Source organism: Musca autumnalis, unplaced genomic scaffold, assembly GCF_047663935.1.
Source record: "Musca autumnalis isolate F117 unplaced genomic scaffold, ASM4766393v1 scaffold_5, whole genome shotgun sequence".
Taxonomy (NCBI): domain Eukaryota; kingdom Metazoa; phylum Arthropoda; class Insecta; order Diptera; family Muscidae; genus Musca; species Musca autumnalis.
Window position 1 is genome coordinate 66186195 of NW_027412088.1, and position 16967 is coordinate 66203161.

The 16967-nt window shown below is 35.0% G+C and overlaps 1 protein-coding gene across 2 annotated transcripts in view; it reads right to left on the minus strand.

Annotated features, from left to right (window-relative positions):
* LOC141405544 (putative ferric-chelate reductase 1 homolog) overlaps nucleotides 1-16704 on the minus strand; it is an 86505-nt gene extending 69801 nt beyond the window's left edge. For both annotated transcript variants that reach the window (XM_073990009.1, XM_073990008.1), the window contains exon 1: nucleotides 16295-16704. The gene's annotated coding sequence lies outside the window, so the exon portion shown is untranslated. The remainder of the gene's footprint in view (nucleotides 1-16294) is intronic.
* Between the last annotated feature and the right edge of the window lie 263 nt (nucleotides 16705-16967).

The window sequence follows — 16967 nt, forward strand, 5'->3', positions numbered from 1 at the left end:
ATTTTGTGTGGGAGGTACCCGAAGGAGTGGACCTACTGAGACCATATTGAAACCTCATATTACTCTGGTAGAAAGTTTACGCTATACAAAGTATGGACCAAATCGGTCACTCCCTTCAAGAGTTATCGTGCGCACAAACTTTCCGAACATTTTCGAACTTTTGTGGGGGAGGTACCGGAAGGAGTGGACCGATGTAGCTCATCTTCGAACTTGAACTAAGTTTGGGCAAAATATTACGAATCGGTTCATCCGTTCGAGAGTTTTCGTGCGCTCCAGCCAGCAGGACAGACAGACGGACGGACATGCCTAGATCGACTCCAAATTGTCTGAAACACATTTCGTCCAAACATACTTGGGGTCTAAAACCATTATTTCGATGAGGCACATTTTCATCGTATCAAAGTGTATATACCCTCCTTAGCCTAAAGGCTGAGGGTATAAAAAATATGAAAACTGAAACCAGCGACCCAAAAAACATAAGAAGGTTAGGTCCAAATCCATTTAGTTTTAGAGTTTTGGCCAGGTTTTTCGTAAAATTGGACACTGTGCCCTGGCTAAAATTTTAAAATATCGAAAATCCGAGAGTGTCTTTCTATGGGGGCTGAATGGGGCGAGGTAGCGTTCTATGGTTGGAGGTAGCGTTCTATGAGGGGAGGTAGCGTTCTATGAAGACGTGGAGCTATACTGAAAATTTTTAAGTGGAAAGTTGTAAACCCCCAACAAAGACTAAATTCCAAATTTGAGCCATTTATGTGGGATATGGAGGCCACAACCTTCAAAATACTGAAAATCGGGAGGTACCGTTCTATGGGGGGCTATATGAAGACGTAGACCTATACAGACAAATTTCAGATGGAATGTTTTATACCCCCAACGAAGGCTAAATACCAAATTTCAACCATTTCGGTTTGATAATGACACTGAAAATAGGGAGGGACCATTCTATGGGAGCTATATGAAGGTGCGGAGCGATACCGACAAATTTCTGCTGGAAATTGTTATACCCCAAACGAAGTTTAAATCCAATGTCAGCCATTTCGGTGTGATATTGATGCCACAACTTTCAAAATACCAAAAATCTTGAGGTACCGTTCTATGGCGCTATGTCAAGCAGTATCTTGATTTCAACAGGCAGAGGGACATGGTTATATTGACTTAGAATTTTATGCTGATCAAAAATATATATACTTTATAGGGTCAGTACCCGCAAATATGGAGATCAAAGGCTGGGGGGTGAAACATTCTTTTTGGCGATGAATGTCGATGAAGATAATATGATAAACCCGGAAGGACAGTTTTGCCATAGGTCATACTTTCATATTATCTTCATCGACATTCATCGCCAAAAAGAATTTTTCACCCCCCAACCTTTGATCTCCATATTTGCGCGTACTGATATTTTTCCTTAAAACCGGTTTAAGAAAACGGTTTTTTTGTTCTAGAACTGCAACTAGCAACATTTTCATAAGCGAATTAATTTAATTTGATTGACAACTCTATAAGCTTTTTAATGGTGTACATATAAGTTTAATCGGTTACTTAAAACCGGTTCAAATATCGATTTTAATGTCGGAATATCCGGATCAAATACTGAGATAGCCGGATCTATCCTCCAAGATAATTTGTTATTAACGTGTTCATCATTACAAGAGCTATTTGTAGTAAATATTTCAGAAGCACCCCAGATTTCTACATAAGCAATAGCCAATTGTTATGTCTACATACATACCTAACCAATAACGAATATGCAGAAAAACAAAACATACAGCCCAATCATCAATATTCTTGCGGAATACAACTCTCGCGGAATAGATTTTTCTCGAGAGAACATTCCTCCTATCATGAATAATGTGAGAAAAATAATCATTGAATTTGGCAACACTGAAGGGTCTTTTTCATACCTTGTGTGCCCTAATTGTTGTGAAAACAAAGAGAAAATTTTAAGTGTTTGTGTTTTAAGACAAAATCAACAAATTTAATCAAATAAATTACACTTGTATACATCAAAGACATTCAGAAGATGTTACTAATTATGAAAAACATCAGATGTGATTGGAAATTTCTAAGAAGACAGTGCAATTGACTCCATTGTGCTATGGAACTGCCACTATCATGAATGTGTTAGAAACAAGTTTTTTAATTAAATAATGGCAAAAATTGAAAAAATACGAATTCTGAAATAAAAATAATTGAAAATATGCTTTTACCCAGTGTTTTTTCAATAATTGTTGTGCAACAATTTTGTATGTCCAAAATTCTCACATCCCATCGTTGATCGGTACAAAAAGTGGAGAGTGACTGAGTTTGCAAAGTGATGTTATTTTGTAAAATTTTTTCCATTTTTAATAAATTTCCAACCACAGGTCAAAGATTTTAGTATAAAATCCTAACAAAAGTGTTTATTTTGCATGTTTTGTACAAAGTTTGTGGGAAATACTAAGATTTTTTGTAAACTCCCTTCAGTTTTGCAAGGGAGATTTTTTGGAGGAAAACACATGTTTGAGAGCGTTCATGATACCTACTTTTTCTCCATCGGAATTTTTTTCCATGCGGATTTTTTGTTTGTGATAGCAAAGAAGGGAAAAGAGAGAACCAAGTCCGAATAAATATCAAAAATGACAATGAAAACGGGACAAAATCGTTTAGTTGTCAAAGAGAACCGTACCTAAAATCTTCTGAGCAACATTTTTGTAGAATATTTGGATGCTGAAGAATCTCATCTTGTGGTACTTTCACTACGGTTCAAGAAACAAAGGACGAAAAGGACATGAAAGGCATTGAGTTAGAATAATGAAATGTTCTACAAAAAGATTCGCCAATCGATTTGACTGAAGACATGCCACCTCAAAACGAAGCTACAACAACGCCAAACAGAGATATGGAGCTATTTTCCCAAGTATTATAGGGAAAAAAATAAAAACTCCATCGCGCGATATCTCAGAAACTTGACCTATGGCGAAAATTTCCTTTTGGGCTCTTACTATGTCCCGGTCCATACTAGAGGGATTTCATTGAAAAAATTGCATTAAATTATGCGTCTCTAGATCGACCTCCATGGTAGAGTAAAATCATAAAATTGCTGTAGTGGGGAATTCGAATTAAGAACGCCTAATTTCATGAATTTTTTTAATGAAATTTACGCTAGTGTGGACCGGGACTATATTCATCAAGGGCTTTCATCTCCATATGAAATTTTCCACCCCCCAAAAATGCTGCTGCACAGTGTAATAAAACGCTAAACTTTTTATTTCGACCTGAATTCTTGCTAATATATTTTATTGAGATTTTATTACCTTTCACATAAATGTATATTTATTAGATGCCACAAATATCTCCAATGAGACAAAAGGATACTTCTCTCATATAATTAAGCCCAACTGAGTTATATTTTTAGTTCATTAATAATATGGTATGTCCATATTTATTTTAGACAATTTTCCTTGCGGCAATTGTCAGTTTGATGAAGAGAGGGTGAGGTATATGTTAACCGTTTTCGTCTCAATACTCTCTCTCTCTCACCAACAAACTGACAATTGCCGCAAGGAAAATTGCCGAATGTAAATATCGACTAAGTTCAGTGGTGCGATACTGTAACTTGTTTACGACAAAATTACAGATAAATAATACAGTCGGACTTCGATTATCCGTGATGGTCGGGACCGAAGTCATTACGGATAAGCGATTTTCCCGGATAATGGAGGCAATGCTTTTATGCAGTTTTTGAACATATTTTTAAGTAAAATGGCATAATATTGTACAATAATATGAAAATCTGTAATTGTTATCAAATTGGTTAAGGTAATCCACCAAATTTTAGAAGGATACATAATATCATCATCATCAGATTCATCTGAATTGACTTTGTCCCATGGTTCTTGTGATACCATAAATAAACAAATTGTGTAATACGGGAGAATTTCCAGTTTTCGTTTGTTTACCTTTTCTTTGCTTAATCAAATTAATTGGAAAGTGTGTTTTTACTCCCGGGCAATGAAGTTTATAACGAAAAATAGAAGAAATGGGAAAAAGTCAATATTTCTTTTCTATGACGGATAATGGAGGTTCCCGGATACTCGGTTCACGGATAACCGAGGTTCAACTGTATTTGTTTTTTCTTATAACATTTGTTTCCGTTTTCGTTGATTAACGAAATTTGTCGGTAGATTTGCGACCAAAATAAATTTGTCGTTCAAACTTCCGGATACCATTAGAATTGTCTATTTTTAATCAATCTTCTCCTTCGTCAAACACATACCATCAATTTTCAAGTCGCCCATGCTTACCACATAACCCCGGTGGCTCCCATTCTCCTTCAAACAAAATAATAATTAGTGAAATTCAAGGTTAGAGCCACAAAGACAATGCCCACTTACTGTGAAGTCTCTCTTTCTCTCTCCCTCTGTCTGGTCAATTGAAGTGTCAATGCAAGTTGTCATCAAACCAGAGCCAACATACATATTGTTTTTATTTCATTCAATGTAATTAGTTTAGTTTGCATTTCGTGTTTTTTATGTTTATTGCCGTTTTTTGTTTAGTTTCTCTTAATAATGAAGTTAATTAAACAATTGGCATTAACAAATTGTCATTGAACCGCCAATTTTCTATATAAATATTTCAGGCGAATAACATTTGTCACTATGTTAATTTTATCAAATCTTAATTATATCTATGTAATTAATGTAATTTTTTCAAGGGCAATATGTAGGTTCTTATAACCTAACCAGAATAGGTGAGGCATATACATTTTAAAGATACACCCAACTTCTAGCGAACACATGTTAGATAAATAATTTTGATGTAACAGATGGAAACATCTCACAATACAAAATTCTAGAAGATGGTATTGAATGTTTACCGCCTAACCAAACAAGGTCAAGTTAATTACAAACATGTACAAATAATGTTCTACATTAGGGTAATAACTTTTCGACTTTTTATCTCAAAAACAATTTCCTGTAACTGAATGAAAGTTACGTTGTATCAATGAAATTTGTCATTGATTTTGAACCAACGTAAGACTTTCGTTGTATTAATGAAGATGTTCATTGAGTTTCTTAAATTAATTTTCATTATTGTTTAATAGTATTAATGTGAAAGTTTCATAGTTTCTTACTACTTTATTGAATATAATAAAGAAGTATCATTGCATACTTGAAGAAATTTCATTAGAATAATGAAGAAACTCATTATGAAACTTTTCATTTATTCAATGAAACTCTATTCTACGTTGGTTCAAAATCAATGAAACATTTTTCTTTCAGTGTAGAATAAAACTTTTCATATCCAAACATCAATCGGTCGCTCGAAGTATAAGAGTGTCCAAAAAAACAATCTCATTGAAAAGTTTCCTTTGGCAATCCCATATAACCCGACCAACTGATTTTGCAAATTAGATCAACTTCTCCATTGTTATGTGTCGTTGATTTACAACAAAGGCATATCAGTGGAGAAGTTTATCTTGTTTGCATGGTTGTTGGGATTATATGGGGGGGCACCAATGATATTTAAGAATATTTAGAATAATACTTTATAATTTGCTGCAGAAAATTTATATTACTCCCACCTGCCATCTGCTTACTGTTTCTTAAGAATGCCCACTGAGTCCCCCTAGCGTATACCTAACACAATAGCAAAGATTTAAATACATAAAGATTGGAAAACTCAATTGCTAACATTTGTCAACAGATGGAGTTAACCTCTGTTGCTACGATATCATAGCAACACTCTGTTAAACGAAAACTCAAGTTTGACGGCATTCGCTTTTGATTTTTTCATTTAATGAACAATAAAAAAAGAAAAGAAATAAATTTAAGCCACAAAACACGACGGTAATGTTTTCTGCCACGAGAAATGGGAATCAAAAAGATTGGCATTGCTGTTATCAATTCCAGTGAGTTGTGTAGCCATCTGTAACCAAAATGTGGAACTATTAGCATATGTTTTTGGAAAATGCATTTCTTCTAGTCTTTACTTCTCTACGTTTTTGACAATAGTACACATTGTGTATGTGTTACACTGCACTTAATAAATAATAATCATGCGTCACAATGAAAGAGACATTTTTAACAAAAAATAAAAAATATATATAATTTTGTTTTTAAACCTTTGCTTTCCTCTACAAATATTGCATTGTATGATAAGCGATAGAATAATTGTCTATTGTTGGACAACAATTATTATTATCTACTCCCAGTTGTCTTAAACAATAAGAAATCTTATCCTTGAAGAGGTCACGTAACTCCTCAACGGTTTAAGAATGAATTAAATTCATTATCTTGCTTTTTCAATAAGTGTTCTGATTATTATGTGGGATACCACAATCTTTAAGATTGCTTGTCAATAATTAATTTTAAATTGTTATTAATAGATTTTTTAGTTTGAGATATCTTTAAACGATGTCTGCGTTGACGCGTCGAGACGTGTGACTATTATTTAATTCATATGTCATTATTATTTTATTTGTTCTCTTGACTATTATTGATGACAAGTTTTAAAATAATTACAGAATAGTTTTTTTATATAAAATTTGTATTAATATTGACGAAAAAGTAAATTTGACTACGTTATTAGTTTGTATAAAATCTTCACATGTTAAAATTGTTGTCTCTGTCCCATGGCGAATTTACTAAGGTGACACAGATGGTGAATTTCGGCCAAATTCTTCATTTGTTGTCAAACGTTTCGTTGCAAAGAATCCAAAGAAAGAAGCATGGTTTTTGGAAGCTTCAAAAGCACCTTCTGGCGACGAAAACCGTTGGCCACGCAATTTTTTCTTGATGTGCGGGTGTACAAATCACTTTGTACATGTCTTTGGGTGAGGTTAGGGCACTGGGAAAATCAAACCATTAAAAATAAATATTGCATATTATCAATTTCCCAGTGCCATAAAATACCATATGTTTTCAATGCAGCGCTCTTATGCGCTGGCGCAGACGGCAATTATTAATCTATTTTAAATATGTATGATGAATTCCGAGCCATCGTAAATCTATGTGTGTGAGCACTGATAAGAAAGAATGTCATAAAGTCCACACACGAAGATAACGATACGCTCAGTAGGTAGAAGGCGCACAATGTAGGGACAAAACAACCCTCCTTGTGTGCTGGCTAAATAGATCAAAAAGATTGTATGTCTGCGTGTAGTATAAGATAGATCAGTTTAAGTAGCTCTTAAGGTTCATTTTATTTTAATAAAATTAGAATTGAATCCTCAACCGAACGGAAAGGTTGTCTTTTCTCTTCTCGCTTTTACAGCGGGAATCAAATGAAGTCATTAGGTGCCAAGTGAGGGCTGTACGTCGGATGACTTATCAATTTTGTCCGGTCAAAAAGGCACTGCTTTGAATCGATGTTTGAGAGCTCACATTGTCTGGTGCACAATGATTCGTCTTCCCCTGTTCGTTTTTCGAATTTCTCAGGAAACTTCAGGCAAACAACTTGTAGTGCGCACCACTATGAATTAACCGTCATACGTTGCTCAAGCCGTATAATCGACACATGGTCAGTTTTGCCGAAGAAACAGGCGGTCATTTGCTTTGAAGTGCATCAATAAAGAACTTTCGTTGGATTTGGCTCGATTTCGAGCATAGATCCAATACATCTCCATTCACTAAATGCCCACATCTGTCAAAATTGCACCCTAGTGCTTTTACAGATCGTGCTCTTACCAGGTTATTATTAGATTAGGATGGACAGACGGACTTACTTGTTCAAGCACGTGGAGAAAGACAGATATTTTTGTTTTTATTTTAAGATCTGAGTCATTCATTAATATACGTTACGCAAAAGAAGAGATGTGAAAGAATCATTTCATTTAATATTACAAAATGTGGTCTCACAACTTCAGACTACAAAAATCAACAACAATATTGCGATATTAATTGATAATTTTACGATTTCTTATAAAGTTCATTCACCGAATAATGTTTGATTTGGGTATTTGATTTTGAATTTCAGTCACATTATTGATTTTATCCTAAACGATCCCAAATTTTCGAAAAAAACAAAAATAATAACCACAAATTAAAATATTAGATGTTATTACGTATTTGCAAATTTTATACCCTTAGTCTTTAAAATAACTTATATACGGTCAAAATGTGCCTCATCGAAATAATAGTTTCGATCCCAAGTATGTTTGGACTAAATCCGTTTCAGACAATTTGGAGTCGATTTAGCAATGTCCGTCTGTCTGTCTGTCTGTCTGAATATAAGGCTGGAGCGCACGATAACTCTCAAACGGATGAACCTATTTGGTCCAAAAATTGGTCATCGGGCGTTATCAAAAAGCATATCTAAACCGACCATTCTCAGCAGGAATGTTTTGTGCCTCCAACGAAGAATTAATACCAAATTTCAGCCATATCGGTATGATAATGCAGCTATATCGAAAATTTTCTGCAGGAATATCCAAATATTTTAAACTTTAGTGGGATAGGTACCCGAAGTAATGCACCAATGTGCAGCAGGTTAGTTACAAAATATTAGTACAATTAGCGTCAATGGAATTTCGAGTGTTTGCTATGAATATTTGTAGTGGCAAAAGTATGAGTATAATATACAGTAGAACCTCGATAATTCGTAATCCAAGGGACCGGCAATTTTATACGAATTATCGAGGATTTCGAATTAGCGAAGTTAAAATGCGAAGGAAATGACTTCAAGGGACCGACAGCTTATACGAACCACGAATTATCGCGATTCTACTGTATTTATACATACATATAAAATGATGTCTAAATACTTTTAAAACAAAAACATAGATGAATTCTAAATAGTCATAATCTATAATTAAAAAAAAATTAATATGGGGTATGACATTAAACACAAGTTAATTCTAGATGCTCCTCACACCCAAACACCTACTATGTTTATATAAATATGTATGTACATTAAACACATATATTTATAAACATTATTAATATATTCTAAACAAAAAATACTCTATCATTTCAAGTGCATATGATTTATTAAACAAAAATTTTATTCACATTAAAAACAACATCAAAGTGATTGGCTTTTTAGACTGTTTTGGAGGTGGTGTGGTGCGCATGCTCAATTTTAGTTGTTTTTTTTTTTCTTATACTCGTCATAATAGTAACGAAAATACAACAAACTTGGTAAAACAAAAACAAGTTTATCGAATGACACTGAAATATTTTTATACACAAAACATAGCGTATCAATGGTATTTTTCGTTTTTGTTTTTTCAAATACCATTTATGAATTTCAAATATTTTATTAGCAGTTTTGTTCAAAGTGACGACAACGATATTCAATGGTGAATTTTTAATCAAACTACCTACATATATACCACAGTGGGGTTGGTAGCAGAATAACTTTAAAACTTATGATAAGAGGGCTGCTTTGAATCAACAGATCACTGTTTTTGATGTCTCACAGAAGCAAAAGCCGATGGACTATCAAACGAACTGTACAAGATTCTATCATTACATATGTATGTATGTATGTACATATTTAAACTAATACTCTTCATATTTAATTTAATTCATGTTTTAGTTTTGTAGTTCTTTTAAAACAGCTCTTCTTCAGCTATTTTCTGGTCGTCCAGACTGACTTGCGGGTTCAATTCTAGATCTTTTCTAGCTTGAGGCTTTCGCATTTCCCTCTGCCTTTTTTTGACAGGCAATAGGTTTCCCCTTTGTTATCCTCCAAAGGTCGTGGTTGGTTGTTTCATCTGGCCAGAATATGTGACATATTCGAAGACATTTGTTTGTGAATACTTGTAGTCTCTGCATCAAAATAGATGCCATTTTCCAGTTTTCGTTACCATACAGGAATCCACACCATCCTGTATTGTATTCCGGTGCCATTAGTATTCCGGATTTCGCCGTTTAAGTCAGTTCGCCAAGGTGGAGTGTTGGTAATTTTTGGATAGGACTGCCCGTTGTGTCTCTCCCATTGATACTAGGGATAGGTAATGGAAAGCAATAATCGATTTTTCGATTTTGGTCTAAAACTAACATTGCGATTTTTCGGTCTGCCGATTATTTCAGTTGGCCTAAAACTCGACTTTCGACTTTTTCATAACCTTAGCAAATCGATTATAATCGACTATTCGTAGATTTTCGGGTTTCCGTGCTAAAATCTCGCATCGATTCAAAATTAACAGTGCAACAATATGCTTTGAAATCGATACTGGTGCACCTGTATCAATAATAAATTTGGTGGATGCAAAGGAACATTTTGCGAAAGAGAAAATTTATAAGAGTGACACGGTACTGTATAGTTATTGCCACACTCCTCTAGAGTCTAGACTGCGTAGGTTACATAATCGTTACAATGGATGGTATTGAGACGTATACTCCATTAAAATTGTATATTGTCAAATATCAGAGGAACCCACTGCTGGGACGGGAATGGTTGAGGATGATTAAGCTTAATTGGACAGCTATATTGGAGGATAAATTGGGGAAAGGCGACACAATGGTTAATCGAATAAGTGCATCGAAGGCTGATCAAGAAATTAAACATTTGATAAGTAAATACTCAAAGGTATTTTCTGCAACTATGGGTAAAATAACCGGTTATCAGGCAAGGTTTACGATAATGGAAGGTGCTGTTCCAAATTTTTTTTAAAGCAAGAAGGGTTCCATTTTCACTGGTACAACCCGTAGAGGAGGAATTGGAAACACAACTTCGAGATGGATTGCTAGAACCAGTTAAGCGGGGTACACACGATCAGTTTTGACTGTCAGTTTTGTTCAAATAAACGGTTGCTTGCCAGTGTGGCCGTTCATTTTTGTCAGTCATTAGGGACTATAGGGACGAGGTAAAAGCGCTGTTGGGTCTAATCAATTATTATGGACGTTTTGTAGAAAATTTAAGTGCGATCCTGTACCCTATAAATAAATTGCTGCAACAAAAGGTGCCTTTTAGGTGGGATGATGACTGTGAAAAATCGTTTCGGAAAATTAAAAAAATAATGGGTTCAAATATAGTGCTGGCATTTTACGATCCCAAGTTGCCTCTGAAATTAGCGGTTGATGCAAGCCCATATGGAGTAGGGGCGGTGTTGAGCCATACTTATCCGGATGGATCGGAGAGACCAATACAATTTACGTCGCAAACCCTAACAAAGACTCAGCAGAAATACAGTCAGATAGATAAAGAGTAAGCCTCTTTATCTATAGTTTTTGGCATTCGAAAGTTCCATCAATATTTATACGGACGGAAATTTACGCTGTCTTTAGCCCAGATTTTCTCCCCAGATAAAGGACTACCAGTACTTACAGCCAGTAGAATGCAACATTACGCTTTATTCTTATCATCGTTCAATTACGTTATACAGGTCAAGAAATCTAAGGAAAATGCGAATGCAGATGCATTGTCGAGATTGCCTCTGGAAGGTAAGAATGCGAATATTGAGGAAGTAGATGTAATAGAAATGGAATTGCTGCAAAATTTACCGGTGACTTTGGATGAATTAAGGAAAGAAACGCAAAAGGACGAGGAGGTAAAAGTGTTGTTGGAAGGTTTTCAACATGGACGTGAGTGTGAACCGAGACACTGATTTAATTTACAACAAACTGAATTTGCACCACAACAGGGATGTTTAATGCGTGGCATCAGAGTTTACATTCCACGCAAACTACGGCAGCGGATATTAGCAGAGCTGCATTCCGGTCATTTTGGTATACCAAAAATGAAAGCATTGGCACGGGGTTATTGTTGGTGGCCTACTATGGATAAAGAAATTGAACGTCTGGTACAGACATGCAGGCCTTGTCAAATGGTTCGACCGGATCCTGGAAAAACATCGCCAAGTCATCCGTGGAGTGTCGCAACGTACCCATTCGAACGTGTTCATGACGATTTTGCCGGCCCAATTCTTGGAAAATACCTTTTGATCCAGGTTGATGCCTTTAGTAAGTGGCCCGAGGTTCATTTGACATCGAGTATGACAGCGGAGGCCACAATACAGCTTAGTCGGGAAATATTCGCAAGGATGGGTGCTCCGAGATTTTTCGTAAGCGATCAATGGACGCAGTTTACGTCGAAAGAATTTCAAAGATTCCTAAAGAGTAATGGGATACAGCATAAAATGGGCTCGCGGAACGTTTCGTGCAAACAATAAAAAATAAGTTGAAAGCAGTAAAATGTACCGGGCCGGATTTGCAAAAAGAATTATCAAGGATCTTGTTAGCATATCGAAGAGCAGTGCACCCAAGCACAGGCAGGTCTCCAGCGATGCTTATGTTGGGGCGTCAAATTTCATCACGCCTGGATTTAATTGTACCAAGAGGGGTGGAGGAGCCGGATCGTCCGGTACCGAAAAGACAGTTTTCAGAAGGGGAAAAGGTGATGGTGCGTGAATAATTGTCGGGTGAGAAATGGCGTTGTGGCAAAGTTATTCGAAAAGTGGGAGAGTTACACTACGATGTGGAGCTGGAATATAATCGTGTTTGGAGAAGACACATTGACCAAATGCGGTTGGTTGCGTCAACGCACGAGAATGAAAGCGCAGGTAAGGAGAAAGAATGTAGCGCTAGTTTGCCATCTTCATTTGAGCATAACATTGTAAGGAATCCTGATAGTGAATATCAACCTGTCTCTCCTGAGGATTTATCAGCATCAGCGGATCATGGAGAGGTCCAAGATACTACAAGTTTATTAACACCTGCTGCTACAGAACCACAACCATTACGGCGTTCATCTAGACAAATCAGGGCTCCGAATCGGTTAAATTTATAATGCATTTTATAAGTAAATACATTTCTCATTAAGCATTAATAAATGAATTATTGTTAAGGAGGGAAGAAATGTCAGAGATAGTTATCGATAACATACTAGTTATCATCATATGTTGTGTAAAACTTGTAAGTGACAACTGTCATTAATAATAAACTCATATATTCTCACTCTCTATTTAACATTCAATAAGATCACGAGTTTTAATTTAACATCTTTTGATACTGTAAAACCGCCAAGTCAACAATCTATAGACAAACTCGAAAATTGATCACAAGAAAATCGACAAAAGTCGACTACGATTTTTAAGTACAGTACACATTGTCAGTTTTGAATGACGATTTTTTGCAATTATCGATAACTGTCCAACCGTCCAGCAACCACAAAATATTTTGTGGTTGCATGATGAATTACAAAAATGAACGGCCACACTAGCAAGCAACAACAAAGCAGTCATTCAAAACTGACAATGTGTACCCAGCTTTAGACTTTTGACTACAAAAAGTCGATTAATTAATTGAAACATTACACACATGCTTTGTTCCAGAACCTGCAAGAAGCTACTATTCTTTACTACGATAAAATTTTTCCCTTTATGTTATCGACAAAAATAGTGAAAATTAGTAGATTCTTGCAGTACTGGAACAGACCAACAATGAATTCTTATGTCTGTTCCAGAACTACAAGAATCTACTAATTTTTACTATTTTTTCCGATAACAAAGGAAAAAATGTTATCGTAGTAAAAAATAGTAACTTCTTGCAGTTTCTGGAACAAAGCACTTGTTTACTGTCCCATACGGAGACTTCGGTTTCCTGTCCCACACAGTTACTTCGGTTACCTGTCCCACACGGAAGCGTAGGCTTTCCGTCCCACACAGAGACTTCGGATTTCAGCTTTCAAAATTCCTACATATTTTTTGCGTATGAACAAAAAACAAATTCACATTTATATATAATCGAATAGCCAAAAAATGCATGAGGAAGGAAGAACCAACAATATTTGGGACGTGATTATTGCAGTTTTCTAATAAGAGCTTCATTTTCGTTGCAAATAACGCTTTGATGGTTTTCTCATTACGTATTCCTATTCGTAATTGTCCCTTCCTATTTGGACTTTGAAGTCTCCCATTAGTATACAGTCGGTCAAAGAATAATGTGAACATACACCCAATAAATCTCAGGTTTTAAGGATAAGTAACATTTCTATGAAAATCCAAGTACATAGTTCTATTTCATATCCCTAGCATGGTGTAAGAAAGAAGGTGATACAATAAGAGCAACCTATGTCTTCATTTGCTGTCAAAACATATTTTTAATCAAAAATAAATAACAAATAGTTCGCTTCTATAAAAAATATCTGTGTACAACATCTTTGTTTAAGCTTCGCGAATAATATTTTAACGTTTTCTTCTAACTTTTGTGGATATTTCGCGCGCAAAAAAATTTACAGCAAATGAAGACTACAACCTAACGCCAACTATTGGATCACCTTGTTAAATTCGCCTTGATCCCTAGTAAACAAAATTAAATACAACAAAAGTATATTTCATAATACAAATTACGGTAAATTCTATAAAAAAATTGAAAAATAATAGGTCTGTACGATAACCCAAAAATTTGTACAAATTCGTACAAATTTTTACTGAATACTGTTCGATAACAAAGTTATCCAGCAAAAGAGAGCGAGTTGGGAGAGATTTTTGGAGAGTTTTGTGACTGAGAACTTGCAAATTTTTGCTGGGAAAATTTGTCCCGTAAAAATTTGTAATACCCCGGTTAAACTTAACCGGATTAACCCAGTGAGTTTGGGTTTCAAATGTCAATTCCATAGTGCAAATGTCAAATAAATCCTCATAAAGTGGGTTAACCCGGCAAATTTCACCTTTTTTGATTATAAAGCGTGGTGGATAGGATTACTGCTCTAAATAAGTCAAAAGCAATTTTAAAATTTGTCTTTGTTCCATTTGGTTTAAAATATCAAAAGGAACAAAAAAATGTTCATATATTTTCGGAAACAGCTGGCTTTCTTGCAAGTTTTGCAAAATTTTGTTCGATAACTTTCTGCAATTGAGAGAGTCCGAGAGAGTAAAATTCATTGAGAGAGGTTGCTGGAACTTGCTGAGTAATTATTGCTGGGAAAGTTATCGTACACACCTAATGTGTGAAATAACCAATAAAAGCTTTACATTTTATTGTTTTAGCGAATGTCTCTGGACGTCCATGATATCTTTCAGACAAAATAGAACCATATATTGTGTTTTAATTACCGTTATTTAAGGTCACACTTCGCAGATCCCTCAAAAAAATGGACCCTTGCAGATAGATTTCTTTGAGTTTTTCAGTCTAGTACTTGATAAAGCACAAAAAACTGACGATTTTGAGATCCTAGAGCAGTTTTAAGTCGTCCTTGCGGATAATATATTCTCCTGAGCGTCGCTAAATGTGGGAACTAAAACCAACCTCTCGGATCAGTATGGAAGAAGTCAGCGGAACAAACGTTCTGTTCTATTTTAAATTTCTTTTCATACATGTTAGGACAAATGAATCAAACTAGGAATGTTTATTATGATAACATACGCTAGTGTAAATTCCAATGATATTTTAGGAACATTTACACCCGATAGGATTTTGGCATAGAATATAAGAAATACAATAGGTATGGAAAATTACTGATTTGTTACGTTCAAATAAAATAATAAATTTGGGTCACATGAATCATGAAAAGGGAATGTAGAACTTTTATCCCTCAATGAAAAGTCAAATGTTGAAAAAAGTACAGTATTCAGCTAGCCGGCAAATATCACAAAACAAAATAACAGCGAAATAAAACCTGTTTTATTGTATCTAAAAAGCTTCGGCTAGATTAGGTGTGCAGATGATGATGATGATGACGATAATTGTAAATTCTTTTGTGGGCTACCACTGACAACGGCTGCTGGGCAAGTGTTTTGCTCAAATATAAAGTTATCTCACCATATTCAGACTCGGTAGAGGTTTATAGAGTTTTGACTTATTTTATTATTAACAATAAAAAGAGACACACAAATCTCTTGAATGCGGTTTGACTGGCTATATGATTTGATTTGTCTGTTGTTGTTTTTTTTTTGCTATTTTTTTCTTAATTTTGTTGTTGGAATTTATTCACATTGTTATTACTATATTTTTGTATTTCTTTCCTTCAATTGTTGTTTTTGTGAGATCAGCTTGAATGGTAGTTGGGAGTTGAAACAACCTGTCTGACGAACTTTTTTTTGTAAACTTGATATTTGTCTCTAGGTTTTTGTGGCAACAAGTTTTCACTTTCATCAACAACAACGGTCATTCAAGATGCATTCCAACACTGCACACAGCCACACATACATACTACTTATGCACTTTATGCTGCGCTGTGTGGTGCAATGCTGTCGAATGTTGACGTTTTTCTTTTTGTGTTTTTGTTTTTTTTTTTCAAAATTGCATAGACGTGACAAACAATAATAAAAACACCATGCCCAAATGGAACAAAACAAAATTCAAAATAAAACACTTTCTTTTGAAGTAATGTTGTTATTTTATATTTAACACTTGTATGTAACACTCACTTGTAAATATTTGCACCAAAATTGAATGTATTTCTTTTATAAAATTCTCTTATTAGAATATTTAATGTTGTATTATCAAAAAAACTATTTTTTAAGTTTATAATCCCTTTTGTTTATTTTTTGAGCGCTTTTTGTTGTCACACTCGTCAGTTTTCCGTAACCAACAACCTTTCACAACACCCGACGTTTAGTAACTGACTCGCTTAACTAAACTTGAACGTTAACATATACTACGTTATAGAGCTGAGAATTAATGAAGCTCTTTACTTACCAGGGTTGGCAGCACTTAACTCTGCCTAGTTCGGTTGTATATAATTTTTTGAGTCATGGAAAATTAACAATATTCTAACACCTCAGCGTGATTGAAGACCAAAAGTAAAAAGATATGCGTTTCGGCATTTTCCCCCATCACTTACACTATCGCGGTTATGAGCCTACAAAGACGTGAGGCCATAATCTCGAAAGGGATCATTTTGCCAGGGTCATATCTTCCAAACCGTTAAGCTGAAAACACATCCAACGTTTGAGTTAAGTTTTGTGTCATTTCTGGTAGAAGAATAAAGAAAAACTTGAAACTTGGCAGCACTTTGCCTTTATTCATCTACCAGAAATGACACAAAACTTTACTCAAACGTTGGATGTGTTTTCAGCTTTAAGAATTTTGATTAACTAA